This window comes from Manis javanica, chromosome 16 (genome assembly GCF_040802235.1).
Source record: "Manis javanica isolate MJ-LG chromosome 16, MJ_LKY, whole genome shotgun sequence".
Classification (NCBI taxonomy): domain Eukaryota; kingdom Metazoa; phylum Chordata; class Mammalia; order Pholidota; family Manidae; genus Manis; species Manis javanica.
The window spans coordinates 21,465,269-21,471,798 of NC_133171.1; positions in this window are offsets into that span (position 1 = coordinate 21,465,269).

Sequence of the window (6,530 nt, forward strand, 5' to 3'; positions counted from 1 at the left end):
AAAGAGCCCTTGGCTCAGAGAAGGAGCCTGTCTTACACCAGAACTGGGACTTTGGTCTAAAGTTGCCAGACAAACACAAGTTAAATTTGAATTTCAGAGAACAAATAATTTTATGGACATACCTATATTAAAATAATTTTTGCTATCATCTGAACTATACCCTGTGTTTTTACCCCAAGTCTGGCAGCCCTACCTTAGGCCAGTCATGTAAATGCTTGGAGCTTCAATTTCCTCATCTGAGTGATAGAATGATGCCCGCTGTAGAGTGCTGTGCTTAGTATCGACTGGGGCCACTGCAGGGGGTGGGGAGTTGTTCTTGACCCTCTGAGGGTTGCTGGATTTGAAAACTGAACTGACAAAGATTAACCAGAGAAAAGTGCACCCATTCATTCATAGCTTTTATGTGATAGAGGAGACTTCAAAAGGAAGTGAGGACCCAGAGAAGCGTTTGGCCCTGAGCATTTTTGTGCAGGTTTGATAAGAGGTGGGCAGCTGTGGAGAAACAGGACGGGGTAAGGAGCAGGAGGCAGCGCAGTGAGCAGGGGGAGCTTACCAGGACCTGCTCGTTAGGATTCTTCCTTGTGTCCCTTTGTCTTCAAAGAAAAGGATTCTCCTCTCTTCTGGGTATAGGGAGGGTGCCTCTCACATAAGGGGTGTATGATCTGTTTCAGGGGGAAAGGATGTGGAGAAGGTCAGAGTGAACTTCTGGCTTCTTTGATTTTTACCAAACTCCTTCAGCTTTAAATATTCAATATTCCCAGTTACCATCGTTTGGGGTAGCATATCCTGGACCCCATCCTTACAGTGGTTGAAATGACCTAGAATCTGTAGTCTTAGGCACTCCTAGAATAGTTCTGCAATAGTTACAAGTCTGTGTGGAGTAACACAAATTTATATTTTAATTTTTCTACTTAATAGATAATGTTCTTGGATATCATTAAGTGAGGTAATAATAGTATCTACCTCAAATTATATTTATGAGACTTAAGTGAGTCAATGAATGTAAAATGTTTAGTCCTGAGCATGGTACATTATAAATACTTAAAAAATAATGCCTAGTTACCCCTGCAGTTGTACAAATATGATGTAATATCATCCAAATGAATTGAGGAGACTTTGAAATGAATCATTCAACTGAGGATGATTTACTGAGTCATATTTCAGCACTGAGTGCTGATGGGCAATACTTGTCCTTCCCACTGGTTATCAGAGAGGGACAGAAATGGCCAAGTTTAGATGGGGAAGACATTTACAAATCTTCCTGAGTATGTAAGAGACAAAGATAACACCTTTGTGATACTTTTCAAAGGATATAAAAAAATTTCCTGATTCTTAGCCCATTCTTTAAACTCAGAAGGAATTGACAGCTGATGCCTGCATTTTACCAGAGGCAAAAACATGCCTCCTCAGCAAACGGTGGGTTGACTGCAGTCTAAGGTGTACTAGCGGCAGAAGCTAAGACTCTCCCTGCTTATCAAATGAAGCTGACCCAGTCTTGGTCACAGCATCGCCGAATGGAAAGCTGGCCTTGCAGGATTTCCCTAAATCCCTGATGGCAGAGAAGAACGAATTAACCAGACAGCCCATCAGGGCATTTCAGGAAAGGCTCTTAATAGAGAAAAGCATTAACATGTAACCACACAGAAAGGCGGAAACACAGCTAGACATTAGTGGCAGCAGTTTCAGTTTTTAACATTTCTTGAGCTTGTTCAAAAAACATGGATATTCGTTCAGCTGCATCTCCTGTACTGTCCGTGCTGACACATCAGGGACCTCGGAGATTTAATGGAAAAGTGAGCTGAGATGCAAATGACAGCATCAGACCCGGCAGCTCTCAAATGGAAAACCCAGCTTTCCTCCCCAGCCCTGAGCCCATCCTGATTTGGGTTGCAGATTTTTTACGCTCTTTTCTCTCTTTCTCTCTGCTGTTTTCTTTATCAACTTTCTCCATCCTAAAACTTTCACCACCCAATCTCCATGTTGCTGCCTCCTAACTCATTTCTAACATTTGGTAGGTGTACTTGCAGAAATAACTGTGCCTTTCCTTGAACTGATGTGCTGGGTGTGGAGCGGAGAAGTATCTGTTTATAGCACTTCAAGGGCAATAGGCAGACTCACGTCAATCAAGTGACTCAGTATGAACTGACATGTAAGATACCCCTTGGGAGTGATTTTTTGCTTTTTTGATCAGTTGAAGTGCTTGTCATTTCCTTAAATTTCATATTTCTTCAGATGCAATGGAGGTATTGTAGTGAATGTAAAATGCACAAGTAAAACATTTATTTGAAAAGCAACAGCCTTGAAACAGTATAGCATTCACAAGTCAGATACAGTTTCTTATTCCATGGTAAGCATTTGCTAATGTGAAGCTTTATTGTGTAAACCCACCTGCATATGCAATGGTACACAATTCCCTGACAACATTGGTTGAGTCATGAAATAGTCTTAAAGCTGAAAAATGAGTTACATTTTCTGGTAAAACCTAGGGTCTTCTGTGAGACCTCAGGGGTTTGATTTCCCGTGAACCTCTTTAGATTACCTTGTGGTTCCCAAGCCTCTGTTTTGGTTCTTTATCATTTTCTCTTTCTTTCTCCCAGAAAAATTCAGAAAGTCATCATTACTGAACATGTGTTCACTGTTTCCCACCATACTCTCCATGTGGCTTTGCATCCCAGAAGGGGGCAGCTAGGCAGTGGGAGTGGCAGTCTGGGGGGCTGACCAGCTGAGCAGGCTGATAGAACCAGTCTGTCACCCTCATCTCCCCTTCTCCTCACTTCCACCCTCTGCCTTCCCACCTCCTCCCACTGTCCCCAGCACTTTAGACAAAGGCAATAGAACATGAGCTTTGGGGTAAGGCCCACCTGTCTTTGAATCCTCCCTCCTCCCAAGCTGTGTGACCTGATAAGCTGCCTGCTCCACCACGTCAGTGTTTCTTCACTTGACATGTGGCCAGGGTCACCATTTGCCCTGCTTTTTCTGGGCCAGTCTAGGTGTATGCTTTGTGTCCTGACATACTCATTAATATTGCCTCTGTTCAATGTCTCAAGTATCCTGAATAGACTGTAAATATGAGGCATTTTAGATGTCTACTATAGTGCCTAGTACATAGTTTCTTGAGATGGTAACTTCTGCTGTTATTCATAATGATTTGAAGTGATCCTCCCACTAGATCTCAGTGGATTACTTGATGTGGTGAGCTGGATGTAAGCTTAGAAAGTCCTTTTTTTTTTTGGACTTTGTTTTAGAAACAATTAATGCCCACCTAATTTTTTTATGATCTCAACTGAATGTAGGGCTCACCAGAATAAAGTAACCAAAGCAAGAAGCAGTAATCACCAGTTTAGGCTGGAAAGGAGAAGGGAAATTGGGCACAATTTCATTGTGAACAGGAAAAAATGTGACATTTAAAGCAAAAAAGCATTCCAGAGCAGGGTAGAATAAATTTCAGGCATAGATGGCTTTTCCAAAAGTAGTTCTCCTCAGTGAGCTCTGTGGGTAGAGCCTGAGCGGAGCAGCCTGCCAGCACAGGGCCTTGGGAAGACGGGTGAGGTGTCTCAGCAGAGAGGAGGGGGCCCAAGTGATGCTCAAGGTAAAACATCATCTATAGTGGAAATGGCAGACGAATCCACAGGAAAACCTCTGTTAGGGAGAAAACCAAGAATTGGCCTTGTCTTAGTTTTTCTGAGTCATAAACCCACTGCCGAAGTGATTAACTGCTCAAAGTTATGTGCCAGACCCTGAACTACACCCTGGTCATGTGGGATGTGACACACATTCCCTGCCCCAAGTATCTCAGACTACAGACAAGGAGAGACACATGGCAGTGACAGCACTCTGTACTTTGGAAAGGCATGCTGTGTAAATTGGGAAGGGTAACCTCAGTAACAAAGGGCCCCAAGCCCTGTCACTAGCCACAATAGACGGCATTTCCAACTGGTATTGCAGAATAGTGGAGGAGTTTGCAAGATAGTCCTCATGTGGCTCTAACTATTCCCATGGCCTTAGAGTTCTCTTTTGGATACTTCACATCCAGACAACAGGTAGAAGAAAGAGGAAACTACAGGGTGTCACAGGAATATTTTCTGGACTAGGTTTGGAAGTGGTGCCCACAAGCCATTTGTCAGAGTTAGTCACATTGGCCCAACATAATGCAGTACCTGGGCAGCCACTTCCTGGTAACAATTCTACAGGATGAAGGGGGAGAATTAGTCTTTTCTGAACAGCCAGCTGTTCATGGGACTTATACATGGAGGAGTATGTGAGGGAAGCTCAGAAGAGAGAGAGAACCCAAACGTGTGTGTGTGTGTGTGTGTGTGTGTGTGTGTGTGTGTGTGTGTGTGTGTGTGTGTGTGTGTGTGGTGTTTCTGGAGTGAGGGATAGATCCTAGCAATGGCTCCATGGAATAATTGATATTTTAACCAAGTTTTACAAGAGAAATAGTATTTAACTCATGAAGGGCATTAATAAAAGACAGTTTAAATAGAAGGAACAGCATGTGTAAAGGTACTGGAGAATTCATTCCATCATTTATACAACAAATCCTATAAAAGTGTCTTTGAAGTGCCAGAAATCATTAAATATGTTGGGGATGCTGCTGTACACAGAACAGACAAGGGCTCCACTCTCCTAACCCAATATTCTAGTGGAAGGAGACAAACCACACAGAAACAACTAAGTACACAACTCCAAACATCAAGTAGCATGTTGGGTGGAAGAACCACATAGCTGTAAGCAGGGCTGGAGCAAAGGGTTAATGTTGAAAGTGCAGAAAAAGGAAGTGAGAAATGATGAGACTGGAGAAGATGGAAAAGGCCAGCCAGGAAGTTGCCTTTGTGCATTAACAGGTACCAGCGAGAGGAGATGGGCAGAGCTGTGAATTATGGAAGGTCCCTGGCTTGTGACGGAAAGACTCCAGGTGTGGCTGCAGGGAGACCGAGTATAAGGCTGTCTGAATAGCCTCGGTGTAAAGTAGGAGCCATGGTTGGAGGGGTGGAAATGTGAGTGGGTACAGTATACACAGGGGGCTTGCCCCTCCTTCCAGGTTTCAGGCAGAAAATGGGCAGAATGTGTTTCCCTAACCCAGTCCAGTCCTTCGGGTTTGTGTAAATTTTTACTTTTAAAATTTTGTATATATACCATCACAGAAAAATCTAAAAGTTAAAATGTTACCCATGTTATTAGACAGTGCTGGGTACAGAGGAATACATGTACATGTCTGTGTGTACACAGACACATATATATTTATGTCTATGTGCATAGATATATTTTGTAAACTCTGCTCCACCTGTGTGTACACAAGCTCCCCCACTGTCTCTGCCCCTTTCCCCACTGCAGATGCTCTCCTCTCCCCACCTGTACTCCGATACTTGCATCAGGTGGAATCACTGTGTGGAAGCCTGCACCTTGCTGGGGCTCCAAGGTAGCCCCCCCTTGAAATTCCCTCCACACCCTGCTCAGGCTCTGACTACCCATCCCATGCCATGCTACCACCTCCTGAGGCTGCCCTCTTTACCCTGCCTGGGCTCTGGGCCCTGCCTCAGTCACCACAGCATTCCCACACTCTGCCACAGCCACCTACCTCACTCAGACCTCTTGAGGAGCTCTACAACAACACCATTCCAGGGGGAAAGAACAAGGGCAAGACAAAAAGTTGAAACACACAAATTTTTTTTGAATCAGAAAATGGAGTTAACAGAGATGGAAGCAAGACTTGTGTGTTTTTATTTAAAGTTGATTTTTTTACCAAGTAAATCCTTAAATATTTAAAACAAGAGTTCCTAAAATTGAAAGTAAGTATACCTACATCCCTAATTGGTAACAAATACATCAAGAAAATGATTGCTGCAATGCTTTAAGGCAAATATTTTAACATGCTTAGAGGGATGTGTTCTCAGGATGAAAGAGATCTAAAGTTTAACTCAGAAGTTTAAAGTAATAATACTGATATTGTTATCTTAGAATATATGTATTAAAAGATATAGAAATGAATATGTTAATATTAGCAACTGTTTGCAGTGTAAGAGAAAAGCAATGTAAGTATAAATTTTTTAAGTTAAAGTAAAACTTCACTATTGTTAAATTTGAATAGAAAATTTCAATATGAACAAAGAATTTAAAAGTACATACATGTGTGTTTTCCCCTACTTTTGCCCACTGAAGGACCTAGAAGCATTGATGACCCAGTGGCAGTGAGCACCCTCAACAGCCAGAGTTCTGTCTCTAACTAGTTTCCCCATGAAAGGAACCAGGGCTCTTTAGAGAAGTGGCTGGTTTTGGGTCTGGGAGAGGGGGTGCACTTGGTGAGCTGGGGACACCTTTCTGTGCAGGAAAAGAGGCAGTTTGAAGGGGCTCTTACTGGCCAAAGATGGGAAATAGCAGCTTCAAAATGAATGAAATACACTGACTATATGCAAACCTGTAAATCAATAAAATGATATTCAGAAAAGAGAGAAACAAAGATAAAACAGAAAAAACACATTTGAGGTCTACTCCTTACTATTAAATGGACAATTCAAATACATAACTATATA